This window comes from Falco punctatus, assembly GCF_963210335.1.
Source record: "Falco punctatus genome assembly, chromosome: 2".
Taxonomy (NCBI): domain Eukaryota; kingdom Metazoa; phylum Chordata; class Aves; order Falconiformes; family Falconidae; genus Falco; species Falco punctatus.
The window spans coordinates 82,858,097-82,877,715 of NC_137581.1; the positions used below are offsets into that span (position 1 = coordinate 82,858,097).

At 41.0% G+C, this 19,619-nt stretch overlaps 1 long non-coding RNA gene across 3 annotated transcripts in view; it reads left to right on the forward strand.

The window, feature by feature from the left end:
• LOC308058487 overlaps positions 1-19,619 on the forward strand; it is a 44,673-nt gene that overhangs the window by 15,494 nt on the left and 9,560 nt on the right. For all 3 annotated transcript variants that reach the window (XR_013925844.1, XR_013925845.1, XR_013925846.1), the window contains exon 2: positions 13-15,810. This is a non-coding gene — a long non-coding RNA (uncharacterized lncRNA). The remainder of the gene's footprint in view (positions 1-12; positions 15,811-19,619) is intronic.

The following is a 19,619-nucleotide window of genomic DNA, read 5'->3' on the forward strand; positions in this document are numbered from 1 at the left end:
TACACACCTCAGCTAGGTACTGGTCCTCATCCAGACCACATCTGCAAACTGAAGAATAGGAAAAGCTTTTGGATCAAGAGGAGAGCAGCAAGTGCAGAGACCGCTGGTGCTTGATGTGAAGTAGCTACAGAACACAAGGAGAGAAGGGCTGGCACATGATGGTGGCTAACAGCCTTCAAACACATCTAAAAAGCTCTTTTAGCTCCATGTGGCAGAAACATCTCTTCAACTAAAAGTGAGCCATGGAAATTCTGGAAACGATAGTGAAATCAGAAAGAAGTTCCATTTACAAGCAGTGCTCCCTCCACATTACGCTGCTGACTGCCACGTTCATGAGCACAGCCATTCCACAAAGCACTATTGAAGGCAACCATGTGTATATTCTGGTGAATATCTTTTCTATTTGCCTTTTTTATCGAAGTGGGAAGGGTGGAAGTTGTAACTTCACCAGACAGTAGAGGAACAATGGAAGGAAAGATGGTAAAAGAAAGGAGGGCCAAACAAGTTGCTGTTCCTGGCAGCAGGAATTAATCAGTCAGTGAGCAGGATGGTAGTAATCAACCTTGGATTTCTTTGCAATAGCTCCTCTTCCTTTTTTCTGGATGGTGCTCAGCTAACAGTGATAAACATGTTTGAGGAACCTACATAGGATAAAATTCTCTCTTTCATGAGTTAGAAAAAGATGACAAAATTGTCTGTTTGGACTCTTCTTTCTGGGGAAGACTAACCAAAATACAGGCACTTGGTGAATTTGATGTAGAGAGCTGTCAAATCTCAGTTTTGTTGTGGTCATCAGGTGGGCATCACTCATAACTGTATCACTGCATTGGGTGGACTGTGAGTACGTGGTGGTGCAGACATAATCTGCTTCCACCCATACCCATTCTAGTAGAGGAAGATCAGGTGAAGATACGTGAGTCAGCCCTATCTGTGCCAGCTTGTTTCCAGAAGCTGTACTGTCTCAGTGAGAGAAGAAGGAAATATTGTATTGGTTCTGTGTGTTAGGATACAGCACATTGTAACTTCTCTGGTCCTTAGCATCTTGGAGATTGCTGTCCTGTGCTTTGTTGCACTGGGTGAGTAAGACTATTGAAGTACCAGGGAGAGCTGAAGGAATTTGTATTTGGACAGTAAGTTGAATGGATCAGGAGCTGAGCTGTAACATGTGTGAGCTGACTTCTCCAACCCACTTAAAGTAAGCAGATGTGGGATGTCTGCTGAGACTCCATGACTCTGTAAATAGCTCTTATGGCTCCATGTCTAATTTAGTTGGCAAATTTTATTCTGGAGGTAGTTTTTTTCTTAGTTCACCTTATGTAGCCAGCAGAAAACTTGTCACTTAACATACCTTTGATGCTACACTGCTAGTTTTACCTCTCTTCAAACTTATTCAGAAATACTTATTCAAACCTTGTTATAAAGCTTGGTTTTTTCTCAGTTTCTTGCTGCATATCCAGCAAGAAAATAATACAGATTCAAACACTTTGAGTATGCTTCCATGGAGGTGAGATTTAAAAGAAGAGTTGCAAAATCTGAGATGTAAAATCCTAGATAAATGCAATTGCTGAAATTAACAGATAGGGTGCTTTACCAGTTTGAGTTGAGAAAACAACACTCCATTAAGAAGTCTTCCCAGAAAACGAAGGGTTAATCTTCTTTTCACCTTCTAAGGAAAAAATAATTCCAGCCTGAAGAACCAGTTTTTAATTCTGTGTCAATCAGAGATTTCCTAACAGAAAACAATGATTGAAGATTTCTTGTACACACACTGGAGAAACTGGTATCATCTAGAGAACAGTAAATAAAATACAGTTATCTGCCTTTTAGCCCTTTGGGCTATGATTTTTTCTTAGCATCAAACTATAATTCTCAAATAGTTTAAGAATACAAAATAGTTAAGAGAAAATATTTAAGAACCTTTGTGCATCTTATTGAAAACAGCTGATTTCAAGGATATGTTTTTATGAATAGGGATAGTTTTATACCTGTGCTTGGACACAGTTCTGAATTAGGACCTCAGGCTCATTTACATAGGAGATTCAACTTAATTAGTCCAAATTCACTTAAAGTGTAAATTGAAAATGGATTAAGCTTTATACAAAGCTGAATTAAGACTACTTTAATTTTGAAAAGTCTTTACAGGGTTAAATATGCTTTAACTAATCTGCTTTAAATTAAGCCTTTAGTTAATTTGGATTAATTTTCCTGAATATCTTTGTGAAGACCAGCTCAGAGTTAGGATCCAGTCCTGCAAATACTCACAGAAATATTTCATATTAAATTAATTATTCCCATGCTTAAAATTAAGAATGTGCGTAATGCTAGGTATGCAGGTAAGGTCAGCACATGCTTAAAGAGCCCTGCGCATCTTTGCAGCAATCTCAAATGTCTGATTATGAATGAGTTTTCACCACGATTGATCAGCTTGTCTAGTATCAGCAAAGAATATATAGTCGTCAGATTCCTTGCTTGCTTTACTGTTTGAATGCATGTACAAATACTTGAGGGACACAGCCCATTTGGTATCGTCTCCAACCTCATTCAGACTGGACCTGGAAAGCTATACTAGAGTATTTGCTGTGTGTTGATTTTGCATTTCCTTCTGATGTTTGTGATAATAGAATCTGTTTCCATATCCTTACTAGCGATGAGTTTATTTAAAATTATTTTTAAAAAAGCAACCTTGTGCCCATGCTCTTGATATGGTTGATATGTTCTTGGCCTGTTTAATTAGTTGGATGGAAAGTATGAGGTCTGCTTCCACTCCAGTCAAATATGAAGTGTTTCTGTTGAAAACGTCCCAACAGAAGGATTCCTGTGAATAATTTTTGGTCCACAGTTTGTCAGTGAGAAGCTGATGTCTAAGAATTTGTTTCTGGTTAGTTCTGCTTTGAACATTAGTAGACATTTTCATGCTTAGGCTTAAAAGGAATGTAAGTTCTGCAGTCAGGTGTCCTAGGAAAATAATTTTTCCCAATTCCAACAGGTGACATAGGAGTCCAGTAAATTAATTTGCTTGCTGGAATGGGGCGAAGCTTCCCTTTCCCTCCTTCAGAAACAGTGGAGAACACGAGGATTCATTCTCTGTGCCCATCTGAAGAGCCCCATGCCTTGAGAAGGGAGAATGTGTACCTGTTCTCAGCAATGCATGTCCCTGACTTTCAGGTTTGGGCTTGTCAATGTTCTCCACATGTTCCTCATATATGCTGGGGAAGTGGGAAGCTCATAGCTGTCTTTAGGACAACGCTGCTCTCCAGGTGGTACAGAGCTGCTGCACTAACCTCAAGGCAAGGAAATTTGCTATCCCAAGCTTTTGGTTGCTCTTGATATTTGTGACAAAGTGGACTCCGGCTTTCTTGCTTGAGGCTACACAGCCTTGCAGTGCACACGCTGCAAAGCAATTAGTGCCCACAAGTAGATACGAGGAGGGAGCTATGGGAAGGACCTGGCAGGCCCCAGTGCCTCCCAGCAGCAAGCTCTATCAGGGTGGCGAGCTCGGTGCCAAACTGGGCAAGGTGCATACTGCATGGCCTCTGGACTCACTGTGTATATCTTTTCTGCCTCTTGAAAGGGACCCTGTGCAAGCTCACCTGGTCAGATCTACCTGTCAGTGCGGAGGGTTAAGCTGGAAATATAGCCTCTGGAGGGGTGGGAGGATGCCCTGCAGCACTGTATCCCCAGGTGTTGGAGGCCTGTTACCCTGGTGGACATATCCCAGGCAGGCTGCCTCTGGGCTGCCTGCAGTGCTCTGCACATCTCCCATGGTTTGCCTGTGACACAGACCCACACGGGGCAAGCAGAGGCTGGGAGAGCACACCGTGCTCGCGGCCGCACTTGGGGGCAGCCACCAACAGCTGTGGTCCTGTAGACTCCAGGAAGGGGAGAAGGACAGGTCAGGCCTTGCAGGCTGATGGTTTCCTGCAGGTTCTGGCAGTGATGCTGTCTCAGTTTGCATTCAGCTTACAGGTTTTCAGTTCTCCTCACAATGAAAAGGCTAGAAGCCCAGCTAAATGGAGATGCCAGAGTATAGTTGCATAGGAACGATTTTCACAACTATGGGACTGCAGGAGATATATATATTTATTTATATATATATATATATATATATTTTACTCATTATAATGAAATTGTAGCTAGCTGTAGTCTCAGTGAAGCTATCTGGAGTATTTAAAGTCCTGTTCTGGCTGACAAATGCGGTGCAGCACTGGCTCTCCAGCGCTTGATGCACTTGATGTGCTGCATGGGAGGGACTCTTGCTGGAGGCTGCTATCCCTTTTGGTTGTTTGGGTAGTTCTTTGCTTTTCTGCCTGCAGTTTTAGTGAGCTGAACGCAGCGTGGACAATACAGAGGTCATATGCAGAGAAACTCGTGCAGGGCAACCAGGAGCAAAGGGTAACAGAGAGAAGGAAAAGTCATTACCATCTGTTTGAGGTAAAAGGGAGGAGGATCTGTGGTGCCTCACTGTCTAGTAAAAGACACGATTTGGCTCTGGTTGATCTTCGTTGTGTGGCTGCCAATGCTGCACCAACTGTGACAGGTAAGATCTTGCCTTCACTCCTGAAATGAGGAGACAGGCCTGCTACTGATGCAGTGAAGCTCAGTGTTTTCTCTCTGGCGTGAGGAGGGAATGAGGAGAGAATGAGGAGAGCAAAAGGCAGTTTGCTGCAGCATGTCTTATGTATGGCCTAATTACTGAGAGCCAGCATCACCAGCACCTCCTTCTGTCATTGTTCACAGCTGCAGAGGCAGACAACCCCAACTATTACTTCTAATACCTGACAGATCACAGACCTACCCAATTTTGCACAAAGTGCATAATAATGTCATAGGCGGATATTGGCAGGAAAGGTATTATGGGATGTTTCAGTTTATGCTTTCTCAACAAAAACACAGATATATATTTGTATACATGCTTATGGTGCTGACTGATAAACAGCATGCATTGTTTCAAAGTAAAGGTTCTCAGGGTGTGTAACAAAATCTGAAGCTCTTCTTTGAGAGTCTATTGATAAGCCACTTAGTGCTGAAAAAATGTGGTGTGATATCCCACTTACAGGTGATAGTAAGGAGATTGTAATGTTTCTGACTTTCTAGAGCCTACCAAATTCCCACCCCGCAACCTTGTAGGCCATATGTATTTAACTTGGCTTACTTAAATGGAGTTATACAAGGCTACAATTTGCTACATTACTGCCTTTAAAAAGCCTGAAATGCTCACACACTTTTTTTTTTCTCTCTCTGTAAGTGAGAAACAGTGTTAGTCTTATGGATTTTGAAGGCCTTTTATGAAATTGATGATACAGGAGAAAAGATTATTTTCATAAAGCTAGGGTCCCTTGTGTTGCTCTGGTTTTGATTAGTCTGTGTGCTTTGAGACAGACTTCGTGGTGAGTGACTCGTTTAAATGCTACTTAGTTTTTAATATTTCATTTGTTGCCTTTAGAGAAAGTGAGATGTCCATAGGAACTACCATTAACATCCTTTACTGTGTTCCCGAAGGTTGCCTTCTACAAGAGAGATTATTGATTGTGACTCTTTGAAGGAGAATTGGCCAAAATTAATCCTTCTTGACAGGATTTCTTCTTGGGATAGGACCTGAGAGGGGGCAGTTTAACAAAAATAGCAAACACAGTTACAAACGAAACAGAATTTATTTCAATCTCATGAAGGAATTTCGTGAATTTCTCTGGTTCTAATAATACATCACCTTGCTGTGCAAGTCTGCTTCCCACCACAGGGCAGTAGAGGAAAAGCTGCTTTTTTCATACCAGGAGCCTTTTATGTCAGCAAATGGGCAATATTATGTTCCTTAAGAATTAGTGTTTCAGTCGGTTGGCACAGGGAAGAGAGGAATTAGAGTTCTGTGTCTAAGGACAAGGTCTACTTTTGTGAATCACAAATTGTAGTAGATTGGCAGAATTGGCCTATGAAGCAGAGGCACAGCGTTCAGAGCATTACATTCATTTTCATATGTCACTATGTGTCTGCACTGGAGATTGTCTTTGGGGATCTGTTCAATGTAGACAGAGTTCTTCCTTCAAAAACACACACTAAAAATAGTGACAGGTATGAGAGGGGTTTTTAATTTGAAGGACAGAGAGGGCTGCCAGAATGGTGAACAAAGCCAAATCCCTTGAGACAAAAGGAGACACAGCTTCCTAATTTCTTAACATGATATGCATTTCTGAAACAGCAAAATCAGGAGACGCTGTGGAATTAAAATTCTGACCTCTGGGTCCAAGAGGTGGCTGGTCCTGAGCTAGATTAGCACCGTTATAATGATTTCCCTAGGCTTATAAATACTACCTCAGATCTTAACCTCCCTCCCTCTACCCTTTTCAAATATCTGCAATAGATACAGGAAAAGTGCCGCAAGTCACAAGCTATTTTAAGCTTTTTGTGACACCCACAGGGAGGAAGAGAGGAGGAAATCCAGGCAAATGTGGAGGTGTAGTTTCCTCAAGTTCAGTTTATGCAGCTTCTGTGAGAATTAAATGTTGCTGGGAGGGGAAGAACGGACAACTCAAAATCTCAGTCCTGAGCCCTGGACAGGATTTGGTCTCTGCATTTGACTCCGTGGTCCTGTATATAGGTGAACTTGGGCACCACTGGAGTTGTGCTGCAGGAATCAGTGTTTTCTCAGAGCAGATCACAAAAAGGTAGTAATAACAGTGGCAAGCAATTGGTTATAGGCTCTGAGCTCGAGAGTTTGCAAGGATTATCCTCCCAGTGCAAAAGACCCTGAGTGAAAAAGCTGTGCCACGTGGGTTCCTCACATTGCCCTCCCCATGTAAGGATCAGTTCCCAGGAGTTCCCTGAATGTTACAAAGAAATACATAATTCAGAGAGCTTGAGAGATAAGATGTGTGGCATCTTTTTCATAAGCCAGTATTTATTACTAGGACTGTATACCATTAATTTATTTATTGCAGTCCTACCTATTGCAGGCTCTGCTAAAGCAGGTTTTTTTGATAAAAAAGCATTTTTCTGGGCACATGTGTTTTGGGTAAGAAACTGTCCAGTGAACATCACTGAGTAGTTACCATAAAAATGAGTCATTTCCATATATCTAGTAAATGCAGAGATTTCCAAGCCCAGGCCTGCAGACAGGGTTTTTGTAAAGGTAAATGTTTGCCTCTCGTTTGTATCGAGTTTGGTTAATTGTTTACTCTCCCATTGCATCTGAGCACAACGCGGGGAAGCAGATGCTGTGCATGTATCCCAGGTCATTTTATTCCAAGCACACCAAAGAGAAAAAAAGAAATCATTAATATTAAAAAGGACAGCTCACTTCTAGCAAAGGTTTCAGCATGCCATTGTGTCCCTGTTCTTGCTCAGGAAATACTTGCTTCACCTGCCTCACATAATCCATTTTTAAGTTGTTTCATGAAATCTTGGATCTTACTTCTTTCTGATTCTTTGCTATTTCCCCGACTCATTCCTTCAGTAACTCACAGTGCTTTTCATCCAAGGTAATTTTGTTTATTTTGGATAAATAACATTCAGCTATTCTGCTCCCAAAGCTTTGTCCCATGTAACCTTTTAAAGCTCCGTGATAACTTCCTCCTTTTCAGCTTTAAATTGCTCCCTGAATCTCGTGGTAAAGTCTGTTGCAAAGAGGAAAAAAGAACAGTTTGTTCACCAGCTCTGGGCTGGGGCAGACAGGATGTAAGGGTTTGAAACCGCAGCAGAGACTTCCTCCCAGCCTCATGGTAAGGAAGCGTTAATGGTAGATTACTTAGGGAAGTAGGTCTTAAAAGAGAGAATAAAAAAAAGTCAGAGATGTTTGTAGTTTTGCCTCCTGGACTTTTCCTCAGTCCTATTTTCTGTAAATCCATAATTCATCCAGAAATTCTTCTCAACTTCTTCTCACCTGCTGTAACTTCTTTTTTTGGTGGCTTCTCCCCCAATACTCTGTTGACTGTTCAGTGTATGTTCATGGCGTAGCAACTGTATCTATATAGTCATATGGATTTATTATTAGAAATCCTTATATAGCATTAATAATTGCGATACAAACCATTTATATCTGTGAGTAGTAGACTTTTGATCAAGACAATGGCAAGATATGTTACAGAAAGAAGAAAGTCTTTCTTTTGGTGGAGATATTTCTGGTTTTTTATAATATATTTGGGACTTTCTGTCACTGGCAACAACAGTCAAATGTATTTGTTTGTTTAAAAAGCATTTTTAAAAGGCCAAATTAACAAAAGCCTTTTTTACCTTCCACTGACAACCAATCCCTTTACATACACTTTTCTTGAAATTAAGTTATTGCTTCAACATTTCTCATATTCTGGAGTCTTCCCCTAAAGCTACTTCAGAATGTTTATGATTAAAATAATACTAGAATTATACTTAAGTATCAGAGGAGCAGGTCGTGAATATTTTATATGCATATGTGCAATTTTTAAATTGTTATGTGTACATTGTATGACAATATGGCATGATGATATATTGTATAGCAATTGTTAAAGTTATTATATTTTGCTATGGTATTTTATTTCATTTACAGGAGATTTGTGTAAAAATGATACCTGTTTGATCCTTGTATTTTTGTCCTCTTTGTGCATTGTATATTGTGCAAACCCTACTTGTCTTTGATATAATTTATACATGGTATAAATATAATCCTTGCTTCACTGAAAATAAGACTTTTTGCTCAATTTTATTCAGATGTTTAAAATCTTTTCATTTGGACTCAGGTTGAAAACTGAACTGAAATTGATTTCTCTATGAGATGGAATGTCCTAAAATATTTCAATTTGTAATGTTTAATTTCAAAAATTCCTCTCAAAAAGTTTGGATATTCCTGATCTGAAATGCTTGGTTTGCACTTGGTGAAGGAGGAGGACCCGTTGCCACTTAGTTCACTGTGACATTAATTTCAGTCTGTCTGGCAAGCTGTGGCGCCCATGGGACACGTCTTAGGTATCAGATGCTCAGATTCTGTTAACTGCTTGGCTTTTGGCAGGACCATCTGCACCTCCTTGCAGTGCCTCGGTCTCTGATGGAATACAAAATCCACATCACATCTCAGGTTACCATGTGAAAGGTGTAGCCTGGCCAAGCTGTAACAGTTTGATGTGTGGTGGCTCGGCTGGGTCAGGGAACCATTCTAAGTCAAAAATCGCTGGTTTTTTTGTTGCATTGGTTATTTTTAACTCATAACCATTCTTCAGTCTGGTTCCTAGCATGGCCCCGTGAGTAGCTGTTCTAGCACAGTCAAGATGTAGCATGGTATAGGGGCATGCAGCAAGGTGCAGGGGCTGCTTGCATTGGCACTGAGGCTGAAGGAAATGGTCAACAAACTGTGGCAAGGGTTTCCTTTGCTCCCTGACTCCCTGACTTTGCTGCCAACCATGAGGGAACAGCGTTAAATCATGAGTTAACGGGCAGTCTGCTGCTAAGCTTGAGCCTAAAACCATGCCAAGGTGCCAAGAAGAAGACTTGACACTGCACTGGTAGGGTAAGTTCCCAGCAGGTAGATTGTACAATATGTAGGGGGATAGGGAGAGGTTAACTTGAGCAAAGGCTAGAGTAAGTTCTAAAAGATGACACAAAAAAACCAACAAACCACTCCCGAATCTGTGTCTTGCCTAATCCTGTCCATCCCTTGTTTTAACTGGACTAGGAGCTAAAGAGGTGGTGGTGATTGTTTAATCACATTCTTACATTCTTAACACCTTGCAAGCCACATTCCCTCTCACCAAGTAAGAGGGGGTGCTGTGCCAGGCACAGAGAAGCTATAGTGTCAGCAAGCTTCCTGATCCTGTGATAGGTGTGATGAAATCAGTGTTTCCTTGAGGTCTGTGTAGTGACCTAAGTGCATGAGAGCAATGTAAGCTACCTAGGATAGTTTTTCTCTCATCTTGCATTCCTTTTGCTTCTCAGTGTTGGCTGACAGCTGTGGAGCTGAGGTGATCATTCTACAGGAGCAGAGGGAACAGGAGGTAGAGGCTGTGGTCCTAGTCCTTGCCTATGTTCTTCCTGAAGGGTGGGAAGCAGAGAAAGCCTTCCAGAGAAGCAGCAATAAGGCATTGCCTTAGAGAAGCCAACTCTCTGTTTTTTAGCAAATATTTGGGTTTGTACCTTGAGGCCAGCAACGTTTGAAATGCTTTTCTTACCCTGAGGCCAAAGAAGTTTGTGCTTTGATTTGAGCATTCATTCTGGTCTGTATTTAAGCCATCACAGGGTAAACTATCATATAAGGAGGGCTCTCAAAAATGTTCATTGTGTGTCCACCCTCTGGTTTCTATTTCATCACAAGTGATGAAGGATTGAAATTTCGTAACAGGTAAAGTGTAGAGGTGGCCCAGAGGGTTAGCACTGTCACCTGGGCTCTGAGTGCCTGGTAAAGGACTTCTGATCAGCATGTTTCTCTAAGGCTTGGAAAGCCTACTTCACTGTGCTGCAGTCAAGCAGCAGCATAGATAAGCTCCAAAGCTTCCTCCAGACCTTCACAGCCAAGGCAGATTGCTGTAAAGAGAAGCCTTGGGGAAAGAAGTCTTTTCCAGCCAAGTGGATCCCATCAAATAGTAACATGTTTGTCCATTCCACTGAGTCCTCCTGCAAACCTGAAAAGTGGGAAGATCCATTTCTCACGCACAGTCCACCTGCCTTTCTGAGGAGCTCCAGAGCAATGAATATGGGCTGCAGCCTATGAGATGCTCTGGGGTTTATTGACCTTAAGGAAATCCAATTGACTTCAGCTGTGACGTCAAATGAGTGCTGTATTTTCCAAACCCTTTGCAAATGTACCTCTGCATTCCTAAGATGGTAGCCTTGTCTAATGGTTATGATAATACCCATGTGTCAAAACTGAAGTGTCATCTGTTACCAGTGGCTGTGTGACGGAGTCTCTTCCTATATCACAGCATGCCCATTTGTAAAATGGATAATATTTAGTTACAGCAGAGAATGGTTTTGTAGGACTGATAAAATGTCTGCAAGCAGTGCAGAATCTTTAAAAAGAAAGATTGCTCTTTTCTTGATTAAGCTGTGTATCAACAATTATTCCATTTCTTTACACACACAAAGAAGCTGTCGCTTCTGTACCACAGTTGTCAAAGCTTCAATGTAAAGGCAAGGATGAAAGAGTTTATCTCTCCTTCCACGGTGAATGAGGTAATACAAATGTTACTGTATACCTAACATTCGGTCCAGCCACAGTCAGATTGCCATCTAATTTTGAGAAAAGCAGATTTAGTGTTGTGAGATGGAGTGCTCTCTGGCAGATACCATATTCCTTAACTGTTACTGACTGCTTGCTCACAAACGGCACTTCGAGCATCATACACAACTAGTTTCTTTTTGTAAGTGATCAGGAGACCTGGAGGAGGAAGAGGAGGAAAGGGCTGCTTCATTGGAAGGGCTTTGCTCAGAAGTACCTAAATCTTTCTCTCCCACTGAAACTACTGATTTGACTTTTTAGTTTAAATTAGTATTTGACTGGATCTGGTCATTCTTTGCCCTTGTCAGAGCTTAAAAGTTGCACACAAGTAACGATGCCAGTTGTGAGGGTGACTTCTCACCAGTGTTGTCATATCTGTAAAAAATACCATTATATATGTAGTTACATGTAAATACTGAAGTGGCAGAGTGTTCCCTTGTCCCGCAAGGGAGCATTTCTACCAGAACAAACCACATCTGAATACCAACACAACTATGTCTCCAGTTAGGAGAATGTACTGCTTTGCAGGTCTCTTACATTAACTGGGGGAAGCTGGGAAGCAAGGGAAAGCATTGTGAAGACTTTCACCATCACAAGACTGAGATTAAGCATTACACCAGATAGCATTGATGTTGTATCTCTTTTAAACCCATGCAGCTGGTAAATTCCATCTGGTCTTACACCACTTGAAAGTAAGTGCAGATGAACCCTTAAATTGTTTTTGAAACAACTCATAGTAATAAATTTTTTAATCTACATGATTGCTGTCTTAAGTTAAATGGATACCAGCCATTCTTGAATTGGATTTGAAAGTGCCTGTAGCAGATAGAAAAGTCAACATTTGACTTTTTTAGACCACTGACAAAGATTTGTTTGGGAACCACAGTAAGACGTGATGCTTTTAAAAAGCCGACAAATACAGATGTAGGGTGTAGCACCAACCATCCAAAGCATTCAGGCTAAGCTCTCAAGCAACTGGATAAACTGAGAAGCTCTTTCTGAGCATGTACACCAGCTGTAGGTGTGTTTCTGTCTGTGTGGATTTAGAGACTGCTGGCATAGCCAAGAGAGAAGAAAATACTGTTCTTTGGAGTCAGCTCACCAGGAACTGAAGAAAATGGAAAGGCACAGATTACACCACCTTACTTTACCAGTGCCGGTTTTCAGTCTTTATATAGGTATGCTTTATGAACTGTCATTTTGCAGGTTTCTCTAGCTGCCTGTGCCTGTAACCATACTTTTCTTTTATGGTGTACGGTTCTGCTTCGCTTCTTTTCTATTTGATGTCCTGAAGCAATTCTAATGTATGCTGGTGCCATGATTTGGAGGTTACCTGCTGCCCATGAAACTTTGGGATCACAGGATCTGTCCTATACTAAAAGATTAATGTGGAAAGTAACTGACCAATAGATTGATTGTTAAACAGTGTTCTAAAGCTATGCTCACCATTTTAGGTCAATGTTAAAATAGTCAAGTACCAATTGCTGTGGCTTTCCTTAGCCTTCAGTCACTTACTTCAGTGCAATTCAGGGGCATTACCCAGTATTTTAATGCTGATAACCCAGAGGTTCGGAATGTAAAGACATCGCTGCAGTTTCAGATACCAGCAAATATTTATAGCATGTGTCTCAGCAGTTTTCTTTCTTCCCTACAATTATTTGAAGGCTGTAAGCCAACTCCAACACCCACAGCGAACTGGTTTAAATTGAGATTTAAATCTCCAAGCAGGAAATCTTGGTTTAAATAATAGATTTTATCTCTTTTTGCAGTTGTCAGTTATGCTAGTTATTTTTTAAAAGAAAAGTTAGTTTTCATGGGTTGGTAACCATTAGAACACCTTGATTTATAAAAAGAGGAAGTACTCAGTGAGTGAGGTCTTTCTTCTTGTTAACAAAAGGTATTTATCTATGCACATTTATAATAGAATCATAGAGCCATTTAGGTTGGAAAAGACCCTTAATATCATTGAGTCCAACCATTAAACTAACATTGCCAATTCTACAACTAAACCATGTCCCTAAGTGCCACATCTACATGTCTTTTAAATACCTCCGGGGATGGTGACTCAACCACTTCCCTGGGCAGCCTGTTGCAATGCATTATGATGATAAATTAAGAATCACTTTATCAGATTCTTAGTTTTGTCATATTTTTAATTGGAAAATGAAAGATGGTTCATTTATTTCCAGATTTGTTTTCTTGGTTTTATGAACCTATGTTTGCATGAAAACTAGAATTCAATCAAAATTTCCCAGAATAGCCTAATACTCTTTTTGTTACTTAAATAAACTACCTTAAGTGATATCTCATGAGAAAATTTAAAAAACAGACATTTTTTTCTAAGTTTACAAGTAAATAACTGGAAGTAAGTTATCAGTCACTGAAGTAAGTCATAGCCAAGCTATTGCAGAACTTATTTTTATTCATAGATTGGAGAAGGAAAAAACAAGTCGTCCCTTTTTTTTTTTTTTTTTAAAACTTCTCTAGGGTTTCTCAACTTGAAATGCACTGGTTGAATAGAATTGACTGAATAAAATAAAGTACTTAAATATTCTGTATGTGCAAAAGCCTACTGCTTCCAAATCTGGTTTTCTGCTTCAGCAAATGCTTGTCCCAGGTAACCCACCTAGTTCACCTGTCTAGAACTTCAGCAGTAACAATATGTTGCTGAATGTTATTTAAATAAATGATATAATTTTAAGCCTTGATATGATTTGTTTTAATTTCACATTTCATTTAAATATGTTTATCTTTGAAGTCTTTATTTCATGTAATGTTGTTTAGTTTTTAAGTGATTGGGGTTTTTTGTCAGCTATGTCCACTACCAAGGAGGGTAGGGAAGGCAGTGGCTTGTGTTCTGCGTAGCCCTACTAATTTAATTCAAGTTAGGGAGGTTGTGAATTGGCACAAAGTTTGTGCTCTCAAACACAGCAAACTGCATTAAAATGACCTGGAAACCTCATTCTCCAGATGGAGGAGGGTATTTTGAGCTCAAGCACTTAGAGGGGAAGGGAACCAGCCACAGCTGCTCTAAGAGGTTTTCAACCTAAGGATTTTGCTGTGCCAGGGTGGTGTCCCAGGAGAACGGTGGGGCTTAAAGGGGAGGGCAGAAACTGCTCTGTTGTGAATGAACACGTGCAGCAGGTTAGCATGTGACCCATGGCATTACATGCCCTATAGGAGCAATTGTCTTCCAGCTAGTATTACCTAGCGTGGCACGTATTCTGTATCATGCAGCAAGTAAGATGCTATGCATCTCTTCTACTACCATTGCTGCTGCATTTGGCTTTAGAGCAGGAAGATGTCCCCATCTCCTTGCTCTTTCTGAGACTCTAGACATAGGGGACATGCACAGGAGAAAGAAGAACTAATTCTAAGGGTGTTCTTCTGTAAAGCTTGTTGCACTTCAATGTGGTGGGCTCTGTGGTCCTTGCCCAGCTCTTAGAGCACTGACCATTGCACTCCTGGTGGCTCATACCTTATCTTTCAAAACAGAATTTACTTCATTGCTATCTGTGCATTTTGGACAGACAAGCACTTTTCCAGCAAAATTCTAGAAAACTATTTCTTGATTGACAGCTGCAGCACATGAGCACAGCTGAGCACAATGTGCTGCTAGTGTCTCCTGGCCTGGCCAGGAATTCCCTGGGCTGAGAAATACTCATCTCTGGCAGGAGCAGCATCTAGCATCATCCCTGCTCAACATCTTTTTTTTCCTCTGTATAACGGTATAAAGAAGAGGATGGAGGTCACAGCAGCAAATAACAGTTGAGGCATAGGGCATTTCCCAGGGAATTAATGGCTGGCTGGGGTTAATGGCCCTCCAGTTTGCTTTGGGCCATCAACTCTCCCAGCTACTCATTAATCCCTAGGAAATGCCCTGTGACTCAGTTGTTATTGCTTAAGCGGGTAGTATGAATCAACAATATTCTGCATCTGCTCTAGGTATTTTAGACAAGAATGGAAGGTAATAAATGTGCTTTTATTGTGAAAATCTGCTGTATTTGCATCCAAAAACCTTTAGTTCTCCCTCTTAACATTGATCAAATGTACTGGAAAAGGATTCCTCATCAGTTAAGTGATGTCAGAGGCTAGCAGGATACAGACAAAATGGCTCACCTCTTCACTCCAAGGTCTATTCGCTTTAGCTTTTTCACCCCCAGCAGCCCATTTGCAGGTTGTTTTATACTTTTGCCTGAGTGGATTTTAGAACATGGACAGTTCTTCATGTTAACTAGTAGGAACTCACTTAGCAGGGGTAGCTGAGTATTATGTTCTAGACAGGGGTTGCTGAGCAGGAGTCCCACTTACACCATCCATCTGCTTTGATTTTGGACAGGCTTGGAAGCATTACATTAGCAGAAAATTCCTTTGAGGCAAGTCAAAAGGAAGACACTTAACAAGTGTCTTTGCTGCAAGAGAGGGAATGAATAGATATGATCAAGACTGAGTTGTTTGTAGAGCAGGTAATACATAGGTAGAAGAAAAGGACATGATACATCTTTGTTGGGAAAAAAACCACTATATTTTGGCTCTTCACCTATCATTTATTTATTACAATTTTGAGTTGTGCATTGCAGGTGATGGACACAACACATCCTGAGCTCCACTGTAAAATGCAGTCCCTTCTGCCTCAGGTAAGCTGAATTCAAAACCTTATATGTGCATAGTCTAATTTTGTCATGCACAGATTCTGCATATAACTTACCATTATATGAAATTCCATAGCGTTGCTATGGAAGAGCTCTAATTTTATAGTAGCCACACACACTGCAAAAATAAAAAAAAAATTCTCCATCACTCTTATATATAAGGAGGTAGGCTCTAGCTGGACCTGTACCCATCCTTGTATGAATGGGTCCTAGTAAGTTCTGTGGGTTTGCTCAGAGCCTATTTATTTCATCTCCAATGTGGTATTTGCAGGCGTGCCCCTTGTCCCTGAGCTAAACAGCAGTACACCTCAGAAGAACAAAACAGTGGAGATGACTCACTCCCAGACCAGAGACTGACTGGATTGATCTGAATGCATGTCAAAAAGCATTCAGAGGAGGCTAGTTACACACAGACGGGTGCTGGAAAAAGTATTCACAGACATGCTCTAAACCATCTCCAAAGTCCCACGCTGGGGTAGAAGACTGAGTGACGCAGATACCTGCAAGTAAAAGCAAAAGACAGATGCCAGGTCTACCTCTTTCTGACAAGGAATTGGAAAATTTGTTCTCCCAGTGTTGCACTGTCCAAGCCGATTGCTTGCCTGTCTGAGCAGACAATCCTCAGATCAAATAATCATTTTTTTTCTATTTGTAGGCTGATATAGGAAAACAGCATGGCTTGCTGTCTTTTTCGGCAGAGGTTCCAAGCCAGGCTCAGACAGCCTGGGTCTGGCTCGCTGTTGGGTGCTCTGTGTTGCAGACAGACAAAGTGTTCCCTGTCCAGTGCCTTCTGCTGCTTCTGTGGAGAGGCTGCAGGCCATCAGGCCTCTGGGAATGCTATTCTTCAGGAGCAGCCTGCACATTATTACCTGCATTGTGATCCAGTCTCCCACATCTACCCGCCCAATGCATTTAAAAACACTCTTGTGGGTTTCAAAAGTTCATATGACTTCTCTGATACTTCTGCAGTCTACAGCAGATGAGGGAGCTGGGAAAGGAGGAAAGTGAAGCCAAAAAAGTTACATATGCAGGAAGGAAGCTGCTGAATTCACATAAGACAGGTATTGGACGTACATCTTAAGAGAATCTGTCTCAGATACCAGCAGCTTTGATATATGTCCATGGTCCCCCAAACTGAGGTAGACAGACTGTTGCTGTTTATGAGGCCATGCACAACTACATCCATGTTACCATGTTTTTACATAGAGTGTTCGTAAAAAACAGTGTCTGGTGGACTCTGAGAAATCAGAAGTTTGGTACTGGTCTGCAGTCCAAATTTTCTGCAAGCACAGATATACACTATCCATCACCCTGTTGGGAGTCCAGTAGTATCTTGTTTAATTTTTGGATATTACACTTGCACTGTGGACCCATATGCAGAGGAGATAATCTTGTTGTAAAGAAAAACTTTTCATTTAAAAACAAGACCCAAAACAACCAGCGCTAATATGCCCAGCAGTTTCCACATGTTTGATGGTGGACTCACCTTGAGTTTAGTGAAATTAGCTGTTGTGCTGACAACATGGGCAATGATCCTCTGAAGATCCTCCTTATGGTTGCCTTTGGATCTCATGTAGATTCCACATCAACAGAGAAATGGTTTCTTTTCCAGTATTTCACTGTGTGTTTTAGTAACTAAGAAGTAACAACTTCTCTTTACCTTTTTTTTTTTTTTTTGAGGTTTGCACCTCTTGCTCTGTTGCTGTCATCTTTCACTTGTAAATGCACCAGGATCTTACAAGCCTCTGTGGTTTTGGAAAGGAAGAGTATTCTTTGCATGCCACCCTAATAAGCCTAGAGGAGCTGCTTGCTTTGCCTACACCACAGGAGAATCCTTAGGGGCAAGTGTACAGCTGTGATATAGACCAGAACTTGACCTGTAGATAAGGAAGGAGCTGGAGCACTCAATGGCCAGCAAAGTAACAGCTCCCGGTTGTCTCTTTGGTCCCTGTCTCCTTCAAGGCAGCATGGATGCCTGGGAGTTTGGGGACCCAGGATGTAAGGGAAGAAGCTGGGATCTGTCACTGGCTCCAGTTGGGCTTTTGGTAAGCTCCCCTGCTGGCTCCTTGGGACAGGCAATTGTAACTAATGGCATGAGCTCCCTTTCTTTCAAGGTCATCATTTCTTCACAAAGTGCAGGTAAAAGTAGAGCAGCATTGTTTTCCCAAGCCTATTGCTCTGGGTAGGAACATCTTGCTCCAGACCCTCTGTGCATGTGTAGAGGATCTCAGGATGACATGTACTATATGGAGTAAATATCAAATCCACAGCCTGTCTGCCAGCACAGTGGGTTTTTCTGGTCCACCTTCTATTTTTCTGCAATAGTATGTCTTTAGTAGTTTAAAATGTGTTTTGTATGCACTTTGAGGAGGCAATTCCAGGACAAATGATAGAAGAAAGGCACCGACTGTTAGCAGTTCACTGAGTTTACCACTTTTCACCTCTGCTCCCTTATATAAACAGCAAAGCTTTAGCTTTTCTGTCATATCAGAACACAAGAGTACTTTCATTTTTTCAAAAATAAATTATTTAAAATTTCTCTGCAGTCAGCATTTTCACTAACTTAATAAAATATAATTTTCTCTCTGTGAGTCTCAAATCAAAAGCTGTTCCTTTGCCCTGTACTCCTAGGTTCTAAGATTTAAGTAAAAATGAACATATTGAATTTGAACGATTGTAAAGCTGAATTTTACTACAAGGCTTAGACCAACACATACATGATTTTAATATCTGGAATGTGTGGATTTATTCTACCAGTTATGTAATGGCATGTTATTAGCTATTTCATTTATATGCTAGACTGGGATGTATTTATGAAATTCCTAAAGGTGACCTGGAAAAAACAAAATATAATGGACAAAAATGTAATGATTGGTGCCATAAACAGCAAATTAGTACACAGATATGAATTTGAGAGTTTAAAATAAACTACGCTCTTTAGAGATACATTAAGTGAATATTGATGTGTTAAAAACACGTGCATGTTGCCCCGACTTTGCTATCAGGCTCACAATATCTTCGAAATAGGTGCTCGCAGATTGCAGCTCTAACTACATTTTCAGCAGATAGTCTTTCATGTGAAAAAAAGAAAAAAGTCAAGGAGACAGATTTGGGTTTCTGTTTATTTTTGAAAAGCTACAAAAATACATTTCTATAGAAGCCATATGAATGTTATTCCTACACGGTCCCTTCCCAGGCATTGCCTGGGCTATAGACAAAGGGCTGTGTTGCTTAGCAACCCCCCTAAAGCTCATCAGCACAGCCTTGGTATTAATATTTATCCCCCCCTTAAAAAAAGCTTTACTCTGAAATTTGAAATGGGATCTGTCCTCCCTCTCTTTTGTGCAATTAAAGTAATACTGCTCACTTTTCCCAATTAACGTTACTGGCTAAGCCAAACAATTTCTGCCAGGCACACCAAATCCAGCTCTTGGGTAACCAACTGAAATAAAAGTTATGGCAGGGATGAATTTCTGTAGCCCAGTGTGTCTTCTGCTGTCAGTGTTTTGTGGTACCTCTTTCCTTTAGATAACCTAAATCCATATTTTCCATCTTCCCAGCCTTTCTTTCTGAGTTGTCTCCCTCTGTGCCCGTATTGAGGAGCTCCCTCTTGGCTGCATGTTCCTTGCTGCCTCCAGCAGCTCTGGCTTTCTTGGTGGGACAATGCAGGGGCAGAAGGTGTTCCCCAGCAGCCACCAAGGACACCCAGGCACCAGAGTAGGTGATGAACAAACCAAAGTGACAAAAATCCAGTAAACAAGACTAAAACCTCAACTATCTACACTAGGACTAAC